Genomic DNA, 23234 nt, shown 5'->3' with positions numbered 1-23234 from the left:
TTGGAGGGTCCAGTAACATTTCCAGACCAACAGATGTGTCAAGATTTGGGGTGAGGACCCTGTATCAGGACTTCTTTCTCATTAACTGCTTCTTAAATGGGCATCTGGTCTCACTGTTTTGGAGAGATTCGTTTTGTTCCATCCAATCCCTCCCCAACTTTCTCCACTATCTAAAACTAACTTGTTTTCTCCCTTGTCTGTTCTAATGACCTGCCCTGGAGCTGAGATATTAACTATTTGTTTCTTCTCACAGAGGCTGTCTGACTTGCTGAGTGTTTCCAGCATTTTCTATTTTTGACAAATCCTGAATCCTACAGATATCTAAAGATTCATAGAACTGTGAAAATTTGCCTAGGATTATATAATCACAGAATGTCTAAGAACAATTCTGAATAATATACAACAATAGAATCATTTAGCCTGAATGATCATCCAAAGGTCACAGAGAAAAGAAGGGGGTGTTTGGCACACCTGCTAATGCCACACAGAGTTAGCCAACTAGTTCCACTTCCTAAATCATCTCTTTGATACCTCACACTCAGGTTCTGAGATGACAACTACTCAGGACACTAAGATGAAGGCTAGATTTTTACCATTCAGTCTACCTTCAATAACACTAATGTCAAGCCCCTGAATTAATGCCAGAAAATGGGCACAAGCCTGGCCCATTTTTCTTTTCCAATGCTGATCAATTATATTTTTTCCCAAAGCATCCATTCAGTGTTAAAATATGTAAGATAGCTGCACTGCAAGGCTTTCGCACTGACCCCTTCCCTAATCTTAGTGATTCTCCAAAAATGTATTGTTTAAACTGAAATAATGACTGTAGTCTTGGGAGTCATTACCAAACTAGGATTTCAGCTGCCACCACAGCAGTGATCTGTGTAGGTTGATACTCGAAGGTGTGTAGAACACTGTGCTCAGAGAGGATCCTATTGAATGCATGGCAAAGCACCGAATCATGTAGATTATGCATGGAATCAGGCACAGTGTGTTGTTCACTGGACAACACAAGAGGTAGAGAGTGTTATATGAAGATTAATGCATCAAACAGAGACTGTTACAAAAAGAGCATCTGTAACTGAAGGGGGATAGGTTGTTATGGAATAACATGCTCAGGTCAGACTTTGAAAAGGTCAAAGAAAACTAAAATAATAAGACAAAGATATCAGTGTGGGAAAGGACTATTCACATAGCACGTCAAAAAGTTCAGAAATGGAGCAGGCCCTGCAAGCCCCACCATCTCTGCGCCAAACATGATATCAAATTAAAATAAACCTCTTCTTCCCCCTATCCCCACACATACATGTGTCTATCTATAATCCTCTCAATATCATGCCTGTATCCACCACTATCCTCGGAAGCCTGTTCCAAGCACCTACCATTCCACATGTAAAAGATATCTCCTTAAATGTCCTTAAACATCCTCTCATCCGTTAATATTTGCAATAATTTTCACAAAAGGTTCGGACTATCGAACCTATCAGTACCTCATAAACTCATCGGCACTCTTAGCTGTAATGCTGTTATAGTGGGGTTCCAATCCCATGGCGTCTGTAAGAAGTTTGTATGTTCTCCCCGTGTCTGCGTGGATTTTCTCTGGGTGCTCCAATTTCCTCCCACTATTCAAGATGTACCGGGAGTTGTAGGTCAATTGGGCGGCACGGGCTCGTGGGCCAAAAGGGTCTGTTACTGTGCTGTATATCTAAATATAAAAATTAAATTTATATCACCCCTCATCTCCTGACTGTCAAGTTTCTCCAACTTCTCTTTATAGTTCACGCCCTTTAATCCAGACAGCAAACTGATAAATCTCTTCTCTCTAAAGCCCCCACTGCTTTCCTGTAATGAGGCAACCAGAATGGCACACAATATTCCAAAGGTGGCCTAACAAAATTTGATACAGCTGCAATGTGACTTCCTCATTCTTATAGTCAATACCCCATTTACCACCCTACCTGCTTATTGAAGATCCTATTAAAGACCTCAGAATGTCTTTATTTGATTAATACTCAATGAAGTCTTGAGCACTCTCCAATATCATGGGATTTGAATTGACTTTGGAGTAAAATTTTGCATTCTCCTTAGTCAATTATTCTAAATCCCTTCAACTGAATCCATTAGAAATAGAACTTCCAAATCGCATTGTATCCCATTGATCCTCAGAGTTTCCAATTCACTATTTCTTTCATTTTCATTGCACATGTGAACCTCTTTAATCTTATATCTCATTTTGTGGTTTAAAAATAAAATCAGCTGAATTACAGTTGTCTTTTGTCCTCAATGCCACTGGCAAAAAGCAAAAGCATTTTCATACCTATCTCTTGTTCTGGATATGCTTGAAATTCCTTTAACCTTTTCTTCCATTCAATTTTGCTGCCTTTTCTCTCCTCCCCCCTCCCCCATATAAGCCAGGAACATCTTTCAGTTTGATCCACTTTGCATGCTTTGGATCAGTGTTCGATGACGAAGCCCTGTTCCAAAGTAAAACTGAGGGGTTGAGGGTTAGTCCAATGTCAAATGACCCTCAAAAAAAACATTAAGGAAAGAGCCCACCTTCTAAATACGTGGAGGAGAGCATTCGTGAAAGACTGCTTCTGTGAAGGGAGAAACAGAGTGAAGTTTCAGCACCTGAAATTCTAACTCTGTTCTTTTCTTCATATATCCTGCTGAGTATTTCCAACATTTTGTTTTTGGCTCAGATTGTCAGTATTTTGCTTGATAATGACCATGATGTTTATACAACAGTGTACTTCAAAAAAAAAATGCCAGAAACACTGAGCCCTCTATGGAAACAGAAGCTGAGTGAATATTTTAGTTCAAAGATCTTTGAAGGGGGCTATCCAACTGAAATTTTTAAATGTACAAAAGTCTGCAGTCACCATGATTGAAGTAAAAACATGATGCTGGATAAACTCAGCGGGTCAAACAGTGTACTTTAGATAGCAAAGATAAAGATACATAACCAGTGTAATGGGTTGGAGCCCTTCATCAACGAATGAAGAAAATGTAGGCAGCGCCCAAACAAATGGCGGGGGGAGGAGCACAGTCCCACAGGCAGGAGGTAATAGGTGGATAAGGGAGAGAGGGCACACCAGCAAACAGAGGGAGGAGGTGGCTCTGTGAATGGAGAGGGAAGGGAGAGGAGAACTGGAGGAAAGAAGACAGAGGGATAGGGAAGGGAGGGAGAATGGGGAGTAGGCTAGCAGAAACTGGAGGTCGATGTTAATGTCATCCAGTTGGAGAGTGCCCAAATGGAAAATTAGGTGTTGCTCCTCCAATTTCCAGGTGGTTTTGGCTTGACAGTACATGAGGCCATGTCAGCTGGGAGTGGGATGCAAATTAAAATGGTTGGCCTCTGGGAGATCAAATACCCGAAACCTTAACTCTGATCTCTCGACACAGATCATGCCTCACCCGCTGAGCATTACCATCACTCTGCATTATCATTAAAGCATCCAGCCACAATGTTGTTGGTTTTACAGCAACGTGACTTCCTATCAATGCATCATACAAGGGTTCAAAGATTGCTAATTGTGGTGACATGATGTGCTGAGAGACATGACTGCCTGCTCTTCAGAGTCCTCCTTTCTTTATATTTCATCACCAACTGATTGGCTGGCACTGCTGGTCTTGATTGGAAATTATTATTTTCAGATTTAGAGTCACACGGCACTGAAACAGGGGTTTTTTTTTAAGAGGAACATGGGTGGGAGCGTAGACTTAAAAATATTCCTCAAAACTGGCTGAATTTTGTGGGCGATTTGCACCCAAATTAACAAATAAGTCAAAAGAGGAATCTCTCTCCATGTCACCGAATACATTTGAATTTTATTAAGTGGAGATTGCAATGAAAATCTCCTCCGACGTCATGAGAAATCAGAAACAAATGAATCTCCGGTGAATCAACTGAAACATCTTCCTTAAAATTTACATATGTTCCTCTATTTTCTTTTCATACTTACTTTTGAAATGAAAATTCCACGTTCTCACTCTCTAACTGCTTGCTGACCAGATAACACTACTTAAAGCTTATCCCCACAATCAGACTGGTTTTACCTGATTAGAGATACCCTCTTTCCAGCTCTCCCAGCCATTTAAAGAGCATCTTCTGTCCACTTCCCAGTTCTAATAAAGACTCTACAGCCTGAAAACAATGAGTCTCTTTGTGCATGAGCCTGACCTGCTGAGTGTTTTTGACATTTTCTCTTTTATTTATTCCAGCATCTTCTGCTCTACTCAAATAAACTTTCCCCAAACACCTCTTCAAATCACAGTATTTTAAGAAGCAAGGTGAACACCACTTCTTGCCTGATGATGGACCTCAGTACATTAAAACACCTGGTATTTAGAATTCAAGCAACTGGCAAAAAAAATTGAGGAAAATATTTAAAAAAAATAATAGGTAACAAATATGGATGTTTAAATTTGTGAAAGTAAATGTTCTCTGAAGTAACACATAAACCTTTGGTGAAGATGGGAGCAATATTCAGCCGGCGGAGTGTCTTGGTTGAGCTTTGCTTGTAGCAGCTGTTTGAATAAAGTTGTGTGAAACAGCAATGGCGTCGCCCAGGATGAAAAGAGCTGGTTGATGCTGCTCGCCGTTGGGGTGACTCTCTTAAAGTGTTTCCTTATCCCTGCTTAGTAAGTCTTTATTTTTGTTAGTATATTATTAAATATATCAATAAGGCTTTATCTACAACCTTGGAGGAAGGGCAGGTTATCTACGGTTCATCTTTTGGGCAGATCCATGGAGGGGGAGGAACCTGCAGATGCAGCGGCGGTTAAATGTTTTCAAAGAATGTGACTGAAAATAAAGTAAAATGCTTTAAGGTTCATAAATTCATGCAAGTGAAGTTCGTTCTGTGTAAGTACAGTAAAGATTACATTATATAATATTTTTGTCTTTTAAACTGTTTATTCTTAATGCTGGCATGTTAGGCATTGTGAGAGTAAGTCTCTGGCAACTGGAAAATACACTTAACCAGCATCTATCAATCCTCATAGGTGCTGGATAACAGGGGTTTTACTGTAATTAGTTTCTCTCCTTCTAGGTGTGGGCTGGAATCCTGTTTAGTGCTGAGGGATGCTGCTCTATTGGAAGTGTAGTCTTCAAAGATGTGTGAACGCAACACAGGCCATCATTCAAACTAACCTTCCCTCCATTGACTCCATCCAGACCTTCTGCAATCACAGGAAAACTGCCAACACATCTTCAATACATTGAAGGACCGATCCCATCCTGATCATTCTCTCTTCTCCCCACCTTCCATCAAGCAGAAAATATGGAAACCAGAAGAAAGCCATTCTGCCCTTTGTACCTGCTCCACCATTCAGTATAGCCATGGATCATATGACCTCAGTACCTTATTCCTGCTTTCTCACCCCACCTCTTGATCCCTTTTGCTAAGAGGGCCTCATCCAACTCCTTTTTCAATTCACCTCACAACCTGACCTGAACAACTTTCTGTGGTCAAGAATTCCACAAGTTCACAGCTCTGTGAGTGAAAAAGGTTTCTCCTCATCTCAGTCCGCAAGATTCTTCCTGCATCTAGCCTGTGTTGTCTTGTCAGACTTATTTGTCTCAATGAGATCCTCTCTCATTAAAATGAGTATAATCCCAGTCTTTCTTCATATATCATTCCTGGCATCCCAGAAGATACATGAGCTTGAAAACAACATCCTCCAGATTCAAAGACAGTTTCTTTCCTGCTGTTATTAGACTTTTAAATGGGCAGCTAATTGGTAAAGATGATGCCTTTGCACTGTTTTAACGGTACTTTTCTCTATGCCCTGCACTTCAACTTGTAACGCATGGCTCATGAGAACTCGGTATCAGAGCCAGGATCCAAGAGAGTGCTGAGGACTGGAAGTGCTCCCAAATGGCTTCGGAACTGAAGACTTCCTGATCATGTCAGAGGTTTGGATTTGGAGCTTGGGTTGCCAATGGATTGAACAGGGTTCTGTGCAGAGGCCGCGGGAGCGGCTGGAGGTGAATCCACGGACACTCAATGACTCTGAAGGGACTCTCTTTTGCTTCTCTTTCTCTCTTACTGAAAGGGGCGCTGGTCTAGACCACTGGCAATTCTTTGTTTGCCTGACGGCAGGCAGAAAGCAATTTCATGTAGTATTACATGTTCTGTACTATTAAAAAGAATCTTAAAATCTTGAACACAAAACCATGCACATTTTGACTTATTATAACGCTGCACCCTGTACTTGCCTGGACAACTTGCAAAATAAACCTTTTCACTGTACCTTGGTGCACATGAAGATAATTCAATTCCAATGGCGTTACATTGAAGGACAGCAGATGCAAGACCAATATTAATCACTTTGCCAACACCGCAAATGTAATATATTTGATCATTATCATATTGCTGTTGATGTGAGCCTGTGGTGACAAATTAGCTACTGGATTTGCTACTACGGTGCTAATAAAGGTAAAGGTAAAGGTTTCATTATTGTCACATAATAGAATGTAACACACATGAAATTTTTCAACGTTTGTTTACCGTAAGGCAAACAGAGAGTCGCCACTTTGCCCAGCGCCCCTCACAGAAACCTACAGCACCTGGTGTTCCTAAGCATCTCCCCTCCAAATATTGACCAGGCCTGTGCCTGCTTCCGAGATCAGACAATCCCAGGCGTATTCAGGCTATTAGGCTTCTACTTAAAAATCCCAAAATTTACATAATTGGTTGGAATATCCTTTGGAAGATCAATACAATTATGAAAAGTAGTACTTGGATGCAAGGGTTTTTTTTAATTTCTTTGCTACACATTGAAGAAAATTGGCATTGATGGTTCAACATGAAATCTGTTACTTGCAATGTATTTTATATGCCACTAATCAGACTCTACAATAATTTGAAACACTAAAAATGCATTTTGATTAAACAATTTTAATTTTGTAACCATTATGCAACAGTAACATTTTATGCTTGAAAAAACTTAGAAATTTTAGAAAGATACTACTGAAGATTTTGAAGTGAATATGAAGGTTTTCCTCCTCAGAGATGATAGCCATATTTTATTACTGCTTAACCAAGCACATTTTTTTTCTGCTAGCTTGTAAGAATGGCTTGATTAACAACACAAACCTTGATTATACATTTTGCTGTAGTTTTCCTAAAGAAGTAATTTTAGAAAGTTTTGTTTTGGTTTTCTCTGAATCATTCTGCCTGGTTTTATCCAAACATCAATTCCTTCTGACTGTAATTTCCTCATCAACTTCAGAAGCAGTCAGGGTGTGCACTCATAATCAATGATTTGCTGTTGGGAGACCAGCACAGCAGGACCTGGGTCTTTCAAAATCTACACATCTCACCATGTGCACATCAGTCAGCTGAGAAGCCACAGAAGTGGAGTGGAAGGATCGATCTTGAGACACCGCCCAAGGAGAAGAAATTAACAGGACACATGAAAGACCAAATCCAAAGAGGAGGAAAGATTTCCATTTCCATCAGGCTTTCCATGATGGTCAAATACTCACAATAAACTATCTTTGATGCTATAATGTAGGAAGGAGAAAAGGTTGCATCCATGGCCTCATGTACTGTTAAATCAAGACCACCCATAAACTGGAGGAGCAAGGCCTAATTTTCCAGCTGGGCACTCTCGAGCCAGATGCTATTAACATCGACCTCCGGTTTCTGCTAGCCCACTCCCCGTTCTCCCTCTCTTCCCCATCCTTCTGTCTTCTTACCTCCAGCTCTCCATCTCCTTCCTTCTCCATTCACAAAGCCTTCCCTCCTCCTCTTGTTTGCTGGTGTGTTCTCCCTCCTTTATCCACCTTACCCCTACCCCTCCCCTCCACTATTTTGTTTGGGTGCTTGCCCACATTTTACTCAAACCTTGATGAAGGGTTCAAGCCCGAAACATTTGGAATGTATCTATATCTTTGCAATATGAAGTCCACTGTTTGACCTGCTGAGTTTCTCCAGCATTGTTTTTACTTCAATCACAATATCTACAGACTTCTGTGTTTTACTCAAGTTGCATTCAATAAATTCTCACAAAAAGCAGCGTGACAATCACCCAAACTGCACATATTAGCCGTATTAAATGGAATATAAATAGTGCCAAAGACAAATTAAATAATTCCTCTGCTCTTCTTTGAAATGACACCATGGCATCATACACCAACCAACAGGGTGAGTCTCAGCTGAAAGCCATCAACTTTGTCAAAGCAGCTTTTCCTCATGTCTGGAGTGAAATATCATCCTGGAGTGGGAGGGAACTTTGTCTTGATTCAAGAGCTTCCAGGACCCTTTCAAAGATACACGGGCTCAAGGGTCTGCGGTTATGAATGAAGGGGACTTGGTGAAAGAAGCAACATTCCTTCTTAAAAGGCATTAATGAACCAGATGGGATTTTGACAACTTCTGTGGATGTTATAGCATAGAGAGGGTGTTGCAATTTCATAACGAAAGATACTCTTGATTTGCTATGGCCGAAACTGCAATCACTTTATGGTCTACCATTGTTGAGGGATATCTGCATGGGTACATTGTCAACACTTCAGTAATGTCAAGGCGTAACACTCCAACCAGCCCACTGTGCAAGCTATGGTTGAAGAGGTTGGGTTCTATCTGTTTCCATGGCACCACATCAACTCTGGAGGATGGGGGGAGCAAATTGGTGAATAAACAATGAGAAAATTGACCCTTTTAATAAAAAAAAATCCACTGACTTCAACTGCATCACTGATGTGGCAGGACGATCCGACGCTGCTAATATCAGAATGGACAGTTTCTCCAGACTCCTGATAGAGACAGTAAAGGATGCACATCTGCGTGATGCTTTGTGCACCCCTGCAGGTGAAGCATAGCCGCAGCCCAACTGGTAGAGGTTAGATGGCTCAACCTGGTCGAAGGCTGACACAGTCAAAATCATTGCCATCATGCTGGTGTTTTTCTCTGACAACAAGATCGTTCAAGCCTCCTGTCACTGACAGGGGACCAGACGGTGGGCAAGGGAATGTGGAAGCTGAACCTGAAGTTGCTAACCCCAGAGAATGTAGAGGAACTAAAGAAGGAGTACGTGGGTTGGAGAACCATGAAACCCTTCTTTGACTCCCCAGTGACCTGGTGGGAAGTGACCAAGGAGAACATCAAGAGGTTATTTATCCTCAAATGTATTCAGAGAGCAAGGCAGGAGCAGAAGAAACTGAGCCAACTTCAAACTGAGTTGGAGCAACTCCTCCTTCAGCCATTGACAGGGGTGGGTGTGAGGGAAGAATTCCAAGAGGTGAAGAGCCAGCAAGCCACACTATTCACCTAAGACTCTTCCAAGATCATCATCCGATCCACAATGGAGCAGGATTAAGAAGTGCTCATGTTTCTTTTGCCAAAAGGTTCACAGGGGGAGCTATGTGATCCACAGCCTTTAAGGAAGAGGATGGCCCAATCACATCTTGCAGATGGGCAAACGGAGGATCAGCAGATCTTTTTATGCCAGTGTGTATGACACTAAGACCACAGAAAGAATGGCCTTACAGACTTCCTGTCTTTGATAAATGGATGTCTTGAATGACAGCAAGTTGAAAAGTTTGGACCATCCAATGATCCTGGAGGAGTTGATGGACTCCAATTGTTCCTATGGGTCCAAAAAAACCCATGGAAGCCACATCTTAGTGCCTGAGTTGTACACAGGCTTTATGAGATTGGGTGGGTCTTGATCTGCAATGTTATGCTCCTAGCAGGCAGCATGTCATCTTCAAAGAGAAGGGGGAGAGGGAGGATATCAGTAATAGGAGACCCATATCATTGTTAAACATTGACTACAAAATCCTGTGCAAGGTGGTCACCAATCGAATCAGTCCATTCTGGGCAGTGATCCACCTAGACAAAACCTGTATTGTTCCAGGCTGGAAAATCTCTGACAGCCTCATGCTGCTCAGAGGTAAAATGGCCAACATGCAGGAGAGGAAAGGTGACACCTGACTTGTCATCCAGGACAAGAAGTCTTTCCACTGGATATTATACACATACATGATGGACATGCTCTCCAAATTGGGCCTTGGGGGAGGGAATCCAAAATTGGATTAAATCCTTTTTATATGGACATGTGTAGTGTAATTCTAATCAACGGGTGGGAAGCAGATAGCTTCCCCATCAAGTGTGGAGTCAGGCTGTGTTGCCCGCGCTCTCTTGTCATGTTTTGAGTGCTGCATCAAGCCATTTGCTGCATCCATCAGGAAGGGCAAGGGCATAAGGGAAGTGACACTGACGAACAGTGGAGGCACTAGGGTCAAAATCTCTCTGTACATGAACAACATTGCAATCCTCTATTTAGACACACAATCAGTCTGTAGACTTATCAGCATCTACGACCAGATGGATTCTGCGTCAGATGCCAAGATAAACTAGAAGAGCAAGACCATGCTCAATGGTAACTGGTCTGACCGGTCTGTCATACCCTTCACAGTCAGATCTGAATGCTTGAAGGTGTTGGGGATCTGGTTTGGAGGGGCTGAGGCACGCAACAAAAATTGGTGGGAGCATATCGCAAAGGTCCATCAGAAATTGGGACTGTTGGGGCAATGCTCCCTCTCAGTTACAGGGAAGAACCTGGTCATCAGGTGCGAGGTGCTCTCGGTACTGCTGCACATGGCGTGGGTGTGGTCCATCCCCTGCACTTCCACCCTGGCAGTTACCAGAGCAATCTTCTTGTTCATTTGGGAATTCCAAATGAAAGGGCCTGCAGGGTTGCCATGTACAAGTCACCAGACAACAGAGGCAAGGATGATTCCAATGTGGCCCTAATTCTGAAGACCACCTTCATGTGTGGCTGCTTCAGACTGTGCATGGAACCAAGGTATGAGAGCATCAAGTGCCGATATATGCTGAGGTTCTACCTGTCTCAAGTGTGGCGAAGGATGGGTTTGTCCCTGTCAGTGGATTTTTCTGCACTACCTATCCTTTGTGGAAAAGTGTTTCCAGGCAAACACCTTTGACAAGGCCATCATGCAATGGTCAGCACAGAACTTTCTGCAGACACTGAGAGATTGGGACTCAGTGGATATTGTGAGGTGGTTCCATCCAGGTCATCTGGTGGAATGCCTCATCACCAGTGCTCACCAACAAGCACAAAACTTAGCTTGCCTGGTGGGAGAGTAAAGATAAAGATTCCATTATTGTTACATAATACTACATTGAGAATGTAGCATATATGCAATTCTTTAACTTTCTACCGTAAGGAAGAGAGGGAGAGTCGCTACTTTGTCAAGTGCCCCTTACAGAAATGAGGCCCTAGCGAGGAACAAACTTGTGACCCCTTGTTTACAAGACCAGTGCTCTAACTACTGTAGCCCTTCTGGTCAGATTCTTCCTGTACAACTGTAAGAACACCCACCACACACATTGTCCCCGAGATGACTGTGGTGAATTGGGGACAATCACCCACCTCTTTGTTGAATGCAGATTTGCTAAGAGTATGTGGAGAAGGATGCAAGGGTCCTTGTCATGGTTCATCCACAGCAGCAGAATTTCAGAGGATGCTCTGATCTTTGGGCTGTTCCCAGGGACACCCACAAAGTCAGACATCCAGAATAATTGGAAGACCATCAGCTCAATGAAAGATGCCCTCTGGTCTGCCCGAAACCTGTTGGTCTTCCAGCACACACAGAGATGTTCGTGAAGGAATGCTGCTGAATGGCACATTCCAGGCTGCAGGAGTACGTGCTGAGGGAAGCACTGAGGCTTGGCACAGGCAGGGTGCTGTGAAGAAGGACCACAGTCGAGAGTCCTCTCATGACAGGGCATTGAGGGGCTGAGACCGAGGGGAAGCAACAGAGGGGGGAAATAATGACCATGTTCCACATTGGAGGCAATGGTGCTAAATAGAGAACGAAAAGTCACATCCATACATTGATGGAAATGTAGGGGGATATGACACTAAGGGTGTGTAAAGATTAAACGGATTTAAATTTTTTAAATTGTGACTAAAGTTTATTGGGGGGGGGGGGGAACATTTAGAATAACTAGCTCCCCACATTCTCCACCGCACAGGGTCGTGAGCCTAGTAAGGATAGCAGCGACTCCTTCCCACAAGAGAACTTCATCTGACCCCTGATGTCTCCAGATCAGCAGGTAACCACGAGCACCGTTCCGCAGACAAAGCAAGGGATTTCCACCTCCCGTTTCAGCTGGTCTGAAACGCATCGCAGCATGCAGCGCTACAACATTTTCTAACAAATCTCGACCAGTGTCAGCTTCTGAAATTCATTGACCATTTTACTCAGACCGCGCACAAGTTAGCATCCTTCAGTCTAACTCCTGCGAGTTTTGCTGATGGCAACGCCAATAGATCTCGGGGTGGGTACAAGAGAGTCGGCGAGGCACCTGCGAACTCACCGCAAGAAACACGATGGCAGGCGTTTCAAAATGGTCGAGTAGTCGATGTGTTGTCGGGCCAAGTCCAGCTGCGATTCCAGTCCCGGACTGCGGAGTCTGCACCGCCCGGTGAACACCGCAAGCCAGAGCCGAGGAGGAGGAGGAGGAGGAGCGGGAGGAGGAGACAGCGGAGCAGAGGATGCAAGCAAGTGGTCCAAGAAGATAAATCGCTGATCGAGGACGCTGTCAGCCAACGTGTTGACAGAACTCAAATAATAATGAGGGGCTGGTTCAGCTTTAACCCCTTTCCAGCCGGGCGGACAGCAGGGAAATACTGCAATGTCGTTTCTCCCGACCCGTGATGTGCTGGATTGGCAAGATTCGGCGCTCACCTTTGAAAGTGGCATAAGACATCGGAATAGAAATAGGCCATTCAGCCCATCGAGTCCGCCCCGATATTTAATCATGAGCGTTGCCCTCCAGACGGCGGGTGTGGACGCATTGGATTGACTCGCCCACCGCCACGGGAAATGTTGGGCCAAGGTGCTGCACATTGGCAGCGAGAAGTGCAGACTTTGGTTTATCCCTGGGAAGCAAAACAGAAACTTCAAAATGCTGGAAATCTACCATAAAAGCAGATGTTGTTGGGAATTCTCAGCAGTCAGGCAGCATCCGTGGAGGGACATCCCCCTTCTTCTGAACCCCAACAACAGTATGTTGTTTTAATTATTTTAGATTCAAGTCAAGTCAAGTTTATTGTCATCTGATTGAACAAGTACAACTTGATGAAAGAGAGTCCTCTGGTCCTCGGTGCAAAACATGCAGACACACAACCCAACATAACACACCCACAGTCAAACAATACATACACAGGACAAATAGTCATATAAATAAATAAATATTGTTTCCTGAATATTGGAGTTTCGGATTTCTCACTGCCTTTGGAAAGAAGCTGTTCCTCAACCTGGTGGTGGGTGCTGGCTCTGATATACCTGATGCTGTGCCCAGGGTGGAAGGAGCCCTCAATGTTTTTGCAAGCCCTCGACCCTAGTAGATCAAGTCAATGAGGGGGAGGGAGACTCCGGTGATGCTCTCTGCCACTCTTTTGGTCCTGTGGATTGACCCCTGGATCTATTCCTCTGCAGCAACTGTACCATGCCAGGATGCTATCGATAGAGTTCCTGTAGAAGGTTCACAGGATGGTGGCCTGCTTCAGTCTTCTCAGGAAGTGCAGTCCATTACATGACATCTTCAAACAAATGATTGGTAGTGGGGTCTTAACTGCTCCATTTACCACCTAAGCCAACATTTATACTTTTACAGATCATTAGGTTCAAGGCAAACATAAATCTTCTAAGGGGCAGAGATGTGACAGTTTAGATTATGGGTCAATATTCCCTTATTGTCATGTAATAATACAAAATATGTAATATACATGATATATGTCAACTTTTGCCTGCCATAAAGGCAAACAAAGAGCCACCTTTAGCATTGCCCAGTGCACCCAATAATAGTTCTTTTTTTACGTTTAAACTTATAGCACTGGAACTGGCCCTTCCAGCCCACAAGCACATGCTGCCCAAAAACGCAAATTAACCTACAAGCCCTGTTGTGTTTTGAAGAGTGGGAGGAAACCAGAGCATCCTGAGGGGCCCCATCAGACATGGGAGAATATAAAAACCGTCACTGGTGCCTTAACTGCTCTGCTAACCATCCCACTCGAGAGTCTCTTCAGAGATGTTGAGTGTCCAGTGCTCCCTCAGCCTCTGCAACCACGGATTCCTGTTCCTCATCCAAACCTCTGCTGCAAATAGGAACTTTTCAGCACTCGAGGCCCTTCAGGAGCTCTTTTTGTCGACTTCTTCTCAAACCCTGGTTCCCATGAGCCAGTCTCCAGCAGCCTGCTGACTGATATGAGCCCTTTGACCGCAAGTCACCAGCAGCCTGCAGCATTTGTGTGTGTCCTTTGGCCACAAGTTGCCAGCAGCCAGTGTTAAAACTCTGACCTGATTGCAAAAAGGATGAAGCTGAATGAAGGGGACAACAATTGCATTACAACTGTCCCAGGCCAGACACACTCAGAACCAACCTGTGTTAAATTTGACTTTTGGAGATTCCTTCCTTGATATTCATCTGACAAAACAGTTGGGTGGCTGGTTAGCATAGTAATTGGCATGACTCTATTACAGTCCCAGTGATTCAGATTCGAATCTGGTACTGCCTGTAAAGGTTTTGTACATTCTTTCCATGTCTGCATGGGTTTTAAAACATAGAGGGGCTGTAGGTTAATTGGTGCATTTGGGGGGCAGGGGCTCGTGGGCTGGAAGGGCCTATCACTGTGTTTAATATCTAGACTAAAAAAGAGACACCACCTCTTGTAAATATCCTTAATGGCTGAGTTCTGAATTCTCTGTTGCCTCTTCCTTGCTGTGCATTGGGACCAGACAGTGATGCAACCAGTCAGAATTTTTGAGTCTTTGGTTACATAACAAGGGGGAGCTATACGATACACAAAAGTGCAGGGAAAACTCTGCAGGTCACACAACATCCAGTCTGACAATATCTTGGGCCCGACCCCATCTTCAGGAGTGCCAAAATTGAGACAAACGCCAAAGTAAGATGGGGGAGGGGAGGAGCACAGGCTAGCAGCTGATAGGCAGGTACAGGTGGGAGGAGGAAGAAAGGAGCTGAGTGATGATAAGGGAAGGGGACAGAGGGTTAAGAAAGAAATATAATTGTAGTGTGTATTACCAGATGCAGTATATGGAGGTACCCTACCTCAGAATTAATTCATGGTTTCAATGAATTTTAAAGGAGTCTGCCATTCTCTAACATAACTACACAACACTCATGGTCCTACAAAAGGAAAAATAATTTCTCAACAAAAATGGCTTATGACTTATGCAGAGAGAAAATCTTTCATTGATTTCCAGCTGACAAATCCCATTGCAAATTCAGTCGGTGAGAAAACTGCAGGAAAAAACAGGCTTGCACTTACAATGGTCACAAATCATGGCAAATTAAACTGTTGCAGGGGCTATTGGGAATAAATGTCCTCCACAGCAATGTCACAGCAAAACATGTTTCTTGGCAGACACATGATGCAGAATCAATCATTTTCAGAAATCATTATCGATGTAAGTTTAAGTAGACAGCCATACTTTCCCCTTTGTCTACATCTTATTGGCATACTCCTTGATTATGGTACATTCTCGCATTATCTTGTGTGACATCAATATTCACATCCTTCTTCTTTTAGAGAGATATCTCCTATCTCTATCGCTTCCCAGCTATTTTCTCTTGTGGCCTATCACCCATCTCCACCTGTGACTTCTTGCCTGTGCTCCTCCCCCTACTATTTTATTCGGGAACCTTCATGCTTTTATTTGCTCACACCTTGATGAAGTGCTCAGGCCCAAGATGTTGGTTAAGTATTTTTTTTATCTTCCCCACATATAGAACACTGTGTGACTTGCTGAGTTTCTCCAGTATTTTGTGTAACTAAATTCACATACCCTCAGCTTGGCTGACTGGAGTATGAAAGCGAATAAATTGGAAGCTTTTGTTGATTGCTTCTTTTCAATTATACTCCTAATAGAAGAAACCAAACTGAGTTAACATAAACAAGATGCAACCCAATAGGGTTCAGGCCCAGAATAGCTCAGAAGCACACTGAGAATTTGCTTATTAAGCCACAAGAGAAAATCACCTCACCCTCTTTTAGTTTCCACACGGAACACACGATGGGCAAATGTGTCCATATGTGCTTGTCATTTTATTGGCATCACTATTCAAATTATTTTCCACTTTACCTCAATAATATCAATTGTGTCAAGTTATTTTCATCTGATTGTACAAGAACCACCCAACGAAATCACGTTCTACAGACCTCGGTGCAAAACATGCACACAACCAGACAATGCACACATACAGACAAACAATATGTGTGCAGGACAAGTATTTCATCTACACAAATAAATCAATAAAGATTGCTTTGTGCATATGGAAGTCTTAGATCGTTAGTGTGAGCTGTTTCTTTGGTCATTCAGCATTCTCCCTGTGGAAAGAAGCTGTTCCTCAGCCTAGTGGTATGGGCTCTGATACATACTCCTGTATCTCTTTCCTGACGGAGCAGCTAAAAGATGCTGTGCGTGGAGTGGAAGGGGTCCTCAATGATTTGATGTGACCTCTTCAATGATCCTGGTAGATCGCATTGATTGCGGGGTGGGATTGTGTTTGTCAATATCCAGTATTCAGACCTATCGCCTACCATTATTTGATGAGGGATTGTATCAGAGAGTGGGTGAGGAAGAGGAGAAAGGGACAACCAAAAAAAAAATCATTCTGGAGAATAAAAAAGAACACTAAAAAAAAACAAATGAATATGTCTCTGCCTTTAATTAGGATCAATGCTTCCAATATTTTCCTATCTTTTGCAATATTCTGGTCACATTTCTAAAACATGGTTAATGGGTCTAAATGTTATCATTCCTATTTTCCAGTGAGCTACTGATTAATGCTCCACAATTATCCGACTTAGATACAGAACTGTGTTGGATGGTAGGAGTCAGAGTCAGGGTGGTTGTTATACAGATTGGAAGCCTGGGACAAATGGTGTAATACAGGGATCTGTGCTTAGTCTACTTTTGTTCATCATCCATATTATGTTGTTGATATAGTTAGTACATTGGTGGGTGACTCCAGAATCAGTGGTAGAGTGGACAGAGAAGAAGGTAATCTAAGATTACAACATGGTCAACAATGGTTTCAGAATGCCCAAAGGTCATGAAAAGCACTGCATAGAGTTTTTCTTATCAGATCAGTAGTAAAGTGTGGAACTTTCTTGTCTCAGTTTACAACCCATTTTGTGGATCTTCCAATACTAATCCCTGGGATGAAAAGGTACATTGGTAAGAACACTAGCTTCATTTTTCTCATATGCTGCCTGGCTTGCTGAGACTTTCTGGCTTCTTTTTTGCTTTTATTCCCAATATTTCCACTCTGGACAGGATCTGTTCTCAGAGAGAGAAGAAAGATAAGAACATAAGACGAAACATTGGTTTGGCTGTTCATTCCACTCCTCCTGCATCCCACTCCTTTGACTTGAAGTGAAATGAAAAATGGCAGTGATGCTTAATGAACATCAAACATGGTTTACATTAACTGAAGACAAAGCCCCCAATGTGCAGTGATTGCTAAGAAATATTTGGAACAGATATATAGAAACAAATAAACAAACAAATTTAAAAAAAAATATTTCATTTCTGAGCTAGGTGTAAATTCAAATCTCTCAAAATCAACTTTATAGCATTAAGGTTTATTGTCATATACTTAAGTACAATGTACAAATGCACCAAATTTCTTACCTGCAGCAGCCATACTGTAACGTAAGACAGATCAGCAACAATAGTATGCTATGATGCGCCAGGACATAGAGAAAGAGATAACAAATATAAAAGATTTAAAAACATTCACAGTTGCAGTTTGAGCTGGACAAAAGTGATATTTTAATAGTTCATACAGATTTTTTTGATGGTGAGGGTAGTTTGGGGAGGCTCAATAGATTGATCACGGATGAAAAAAAACACCTTATTCTCTCCAATCCAAATAAGAAATATGTTTAATGAGATTTTTTTACTGTACTGCACTTTATCTTTAGTGGATTCATTTCCATCAAGTTATTCCTCAAATCCGAGAAGTGTGAAGGCTTCACTGCCATCAGTAATAGTCTCTCATTAACTGTTGGGCTTCCAAACAAAGTTTAATTGCAGGCCCTGCAGTTGTATTTCTGCACTGCTTCACTCTAATTTGACAAAAGCATTTTCCAACGTAGTCAGCAAGAGGGCCAGAGATGACTCTGCAGTTTGATTGCTCCAGCAAGGTTCCTTCTCAGCCTTTCCTCAGTTTGTTCACGGGAAGGAGAAAACTTAATCATTTAATTCTTCATGCAATTGCCAAATGAGGGCAAAGCAGATTGTATTTTTCAGAGTACCTGATAATTTTGCATACTTGGTAGAGTCCAATATATCATTACGAAGAGTGCAACTCTTATATAGGCGTAAAGCTGCTTAGTCCTATGGCTGGATAAGTCATTGAAAGAGGATTATGCAGGCAATGCAAGCTGCTTCCTAAATATAGATCAGTGCATTTTTGTTTGACTTATCAACTATTCTGCTTTCTTTTCAGTTAAATTAAATTTACACTTCGAGATGGTCACCTACCAAATTAAGGTATGTTTCACTGGATTATGATTTTGTAAGTGGTTTGCAAGGTAATGGGAATGAACCTGAGCTTGTTGCTAAGCCTGTTAACAGATTGGCAAGCAAGTCCTTTTCATCAGACACAACTCCTATCTGGAGTTGATCCCCACTGACTGACATGATAGCCACTGCGTAATCAACAGAGAAATACCTGCCCTCAATGAGAGTGTTCTCCTTGTCCAAGTGCTGAAGGAAGGCATTACCTTCTTTGCAATATTAAACTTTGACTGCATTGCACACAATGCAACACTATTTTTCCTATGGAAACAAACATTACATCTGGGTATTGGGTATTGTGCACAGGCAATTAACTGGGGGGGGGGGGGGAATATAATAACAATGGAAAATGCAGTGAAAGGGATTGCACAATTACACAGCTATGCTTTAGTCTTCCTGTTTGAATTTCAGAATTGTTCGTCAGGCAAACGGCAAAGACGTAAAATGATGGTGCTTGTTAAGTGAGCCTTCCTCCTCCTGATCGTGGAAGACTCATGTGAATCATTGCTGAGATGTCCATTTCATCATTGATGTCACAGACACAAGCCAGATCTCTTAAACCCCACGGTCCAGTTCTGGCCCCAATGTACAGACCTCTTTGTTGTATTCACATGGACCAGAGTCTGGTTCTCCTTGTCATCTCTGCTCTGAAAATGGGCTATTACATCTGATGAAAAATAGTCTGATAATGACCAGCCTTTGAGTGACAGGTTTGCTTTTGTAGTCTCTCACTTTGAAAGCCTTGAATGTTACTGCTCAGAGATTAGATTCCTAGAAAGATGATTTTATTTGCAAGTAGTTAAAGTGCTCAAGCATCTTATAGGCAACTGAGCAATGAAACATTTATTTCAATGAAAATACAGTGGTGCAGCTTGAGTCCAAAGTGCATTTCTTCCACAATAATTTATAACCATTGAGCTCCACACTGTTGTAACACCTTCCTTGGTCCTGAAAAGTATTAAATCTGTTTGGCTGCAGAAAGTAAGAATTTTGGTGCATCTGTGCATTGTGTGTGACATTAAACTTGTTTCCCTGATTCTTCCACTTCAGGCCTTGGAATTTGGTGCAGATTTTCGAGTTCATAGGAACAAATACGGATCAAGCACTTATGTGGAAGGTCAATGGAAACATTAGCTTCTCCTTCAAATCATGCAAAATTCTGACTGGATTTGCTGTACCTTTCACATTGTAAAATCCTATGGCATTCACCAAATGGACCACACTAGCTCAAGGAAGCAGCTCTGCACCACCAGAAGTCAGGATTTTCAGTAAGTGCTATCCTCATCAGTAACAGCCTAATTCCCTGACAGAATGGAAGTAATTGTTTGCAATGAGGTAAGCCCAAGTTGTTTCCATCTGTATTGGGAGTCAAAGGTCTATATGCTAAACAAAGCAGTGTTAGACCAAGGCCACCAGTAAATTGGAAGAGCAACACCAAATATTCTGTCTGGGCTCTTTCCAACTGGATGGCATTACCATTACCAGTGTCTGCTAGCCCACTCACCATTGTCCCTCTCTTCCCCATCCCTCTATCTCTTTCTTCCAGCTCTCCACCCCTTTCCCTCTCCATTTCCCCCCCCCCCTCCATTTGCTGCTGTGCCCTCTCTCCCTATCCACCTATTTCCTCCTGTCTGTGAGACTGCTCCTCCCCGTTTGTCAACATTTTGTCCGGATACCTGACGATATTGTGCTCATACCTTCAATCCCGAAACATTGGTTATATATCATAATATTTGCTACAAAAAGTACCCTGTTTTACCAGCATTGTGTTTTTACTCTGTTAGACTCTGCTCATTTTGCCTCCATTGGGTTAATTTTCTCTCTGAGCACGGATAATGGATTGACCTTGTAAAGCATTATGCTTTATAGAACAAACTGTTTTGTGCTGTTTAAATTATGTGTTCAGTCAGGGTGAAAAATATGTTCAAAGCAAGTTTCTGTTCTCTGCTCTGTGCTGCAGGAAGTTGCAGATGGCAAGAGAATGCTCTCTTGCCTCGTCGGTTTACCCTGTGGCTTGCCCTGTGCCTCTACGCACACATCGATCTTCACTGTTATTCTTGCGATCAAGCAAGGTATACTAGAGACCAAATCTAAAATGCTGCAGTTGCTGGAAATCCAAATTAAAGTTGGAGCTCTGGTCATCAGTCAGAAATGTTAACTCTCTATCTCTCTCTTTCCACAGATGCTGAGTATTCCCTGCATTTTATTCAAGGGTTATCAGTTGTCTGGTATAGTCTTCTCACTGGTGGCCTCAACATTATCGAAATATTTCCCAAAAGACATCATAACTGAGCAACTTCTGATGTCAAATCTATAAAAGCTCAATGAGAAAGATTGTCCATTGATGGCCCAAGATGCCAGTACCTGTGTACAGCAGCAGCCAACAGGGGGTTGCAGGCTCTGGGGGACCAGCAGGCTGGTGCAGGGCACCAGTAACAGGGAGAGTACTCCCCCGCCCCCGTACCAGTGAGGGGCTCTACGACTGAATGGTCAGACCAGCTTCTACTCTTATATTCTGCCTGTCCAATTCTACATTGCAAAAAAAAAATCTATTCTTGAAAATGAATCACGACAAGTAGAGCATAATGAAAAATCTTTTTCGGTTGGATTCATCCGTCTCCATATTTCTGCTGAATTTAAATCCCCCTTCAACCCAGTTATTCTTTTCGCCATTTTAGTTTCCTTCACAATTTTTGGAGATTTATCCAACAATGGATCCAAGCAACAGTTAAAGTTCCCTCCCATTATAATATTCTCATTTGATTGGTTCAAGTACAAAAATGTATCAATAACAAATTCTACATCGTCTTCATTTGGTGAATACAAATTCATCGAAGCCCAAGCTTCTGAAAATATTTTACAAGACTCTACTTGCATTAGCAGAAAAAGATTCCAAAATAAATGGCACTTTTTTATGTATCAAAATTGCTACACCTCGAGCTTTAGAATTAAAAAAAGATGCTATCACATGTCCAACCCAATCCTGTTTCAACTTCAAATGTTCTTTCTCAGTTAGATAAGTCTCTTGTAAAAATGCAATGGCAGCCTTCATCTTCTTGATATAGTCCAATACACGCTTCCTTTCTATCGGATGATTAAGCCCTTTAACATTAAATGTCGCAGAATTCAAGTTACTCATTGTTCCCTTCAAAATGGCATGCAACACAACAAACTCTTACACAAAATATAAGCTCCTTAAAAAAACCCTAAAACTATCAATATATTAAAAAAATCCCTTTCTATGTAAAATTAAAAAAAACACTTAAGTGGTCCCCCCTCTATTAACCGGGTGTGGTCAACACCACGAGTGGCAGACGACTTCGGAAGTTTAGAGTCGTCCACCACCTCCCCCCCAGCCCCGGCTGATAGTTCAATAAAAAAAAACTTTTCCATCATCAGACATTCATCCCACAGATTTCATGGCACCAGAAACTTGATCATTATCATCAATCTCAAACAATTTCTGTTCCTCCAAATTCTTCCTTCCATTTCCATTCCCATTCTTCTTTGAGGAGCCCTGCGATTTCAGCTGTTTCTGTAACTGAGAACTATTTGGATTATTTGGTAAAGAGTTAGCAAATGTTAAAGCATCATTCTCATCCTCAAACAACTGAGCCAGAAAACACTTTCAATACAACTGGGTATCTAAAAGGAAATCTGTAACCCTTCTTCCATAACACCGCCTTTGTTGGATTAAATTCCTTTTGACTCCTTATAATATTCTGACTCAAAACGGGATTTTAAAAAAAACAATCTATTACCCTGGACCACCAAAGGTCCCTGATTTTGGCGAGCCTTATCCACTGCAAGACGTAAAATCATCTCACGATCTTGATACCACAAACATCAAATAAGAACCGCTCGAGGAGGCTGGTCTGGAAAAGGTTTTCACCTTATCGCCCTATGTGCTCTATCCAACTCCAGCCCTTCTGGAAACACATCCTCTCCCAAAATTTCGGGTATCCATTTCCGAAAAAACTTCACTGGATCTGTTCCTTCTATATCCTCCGGCAGTCCTAATATCTTAACATTATTACGCCAACTCTGATTTTCCATTGAATAAATTTTCTTCATAAATTCTCATTTTTGCACATCCCAGCCTGTAATACAATGTTCCACAAAGTCCATCCTTTCCGTATATCTTTCCACTTTGTCGGTGCAATCGTGAAATGCCCCTTTAATTTCTTTCAATTCATCGTGCACTGTGTCTACCGCTCTTAGACATTAACATCTTTTTAAATTGTAGACAATTTTCATATATATTAGCCATTTCCCTCTTAATTCAGTCAGTTGAATCTTATTATCCATAAAACCCTGCGTAACTTGTATTGCCATATTATCCATTCTATGCATGAAATCTTCTGACAACAAAACAGTAGCATCCCCCTTCAGCAACTGAAGCTTTAAAAGTTTGTAATGGAGGGGATTTAAATCCCTGAGGCCTACTTTCAATAATTCTTGCAGCTTGCTGTATTGCTTCCTCTTCTTCCTCCATCGTTATCAGCTTTTCTTCTTCCTCTTCTTGTTCCACAGTAACCATCTCCACTCGTGCCACTTGGCTGTGAGTCTGAATTCCACCCCCCCCCCCCCAAACCAGGTTGACATCATTGGCCAAGTGGATGCCGGTCATTCCCGCAGC

General features: G+C 42.2%; 1 protein-coding gene across 7 annotated transcripts in view; it reads right to left on the bottom strand.

The window, feature by feature from the left end:
* LOC138749879 (synaptic vesicle glycoprotein 2B-like) overlaps positions 1–23234 on the bottom strand; it is a 139939-nt gene that overhangs the window by 81464 nt on the left and 35241 nt on the right. For 3 of the 7 annotated variants that reach the window (XM_069911863.1, XM_069911859.1, XM_069911862.1), the window contains one exon: positions 17705–17752. The exons of 3 other annotated variants lie outside the window; for them this stretch is intronic. The gene's annotated coding sequence lies outside the window, so the exon portion shown is untranslated. Of the gene's footprint in view, positions 1–15853; positions 15911–17704; positions 17753–23234 lie in introns of those variants that run through there. One more of the 7 variants, XM_069911865.1, reaches the window with a different exon arrangement.

The sequence above is a fragment of the Narcine bancroftii genome, chromosome 14, assembly GCF_036971445.1.
Source record: "Narcine bancroftii isolate sNarBan1 chromosome 14, sNarBan1.hap1, whole genome shotgun sequence".
Lineage (NCBI taxonomy): Eukaryota > Metazoa > Chordata > Chondrichthyes > Torpediniformes > Narcinidae > Narcine > Narcine bancroftii.
The sequence above is the reverse complement of the archived record's forward strand: the minus strand, read 5'-3'. Positions and strand labels throughout refer to the sequence as shown.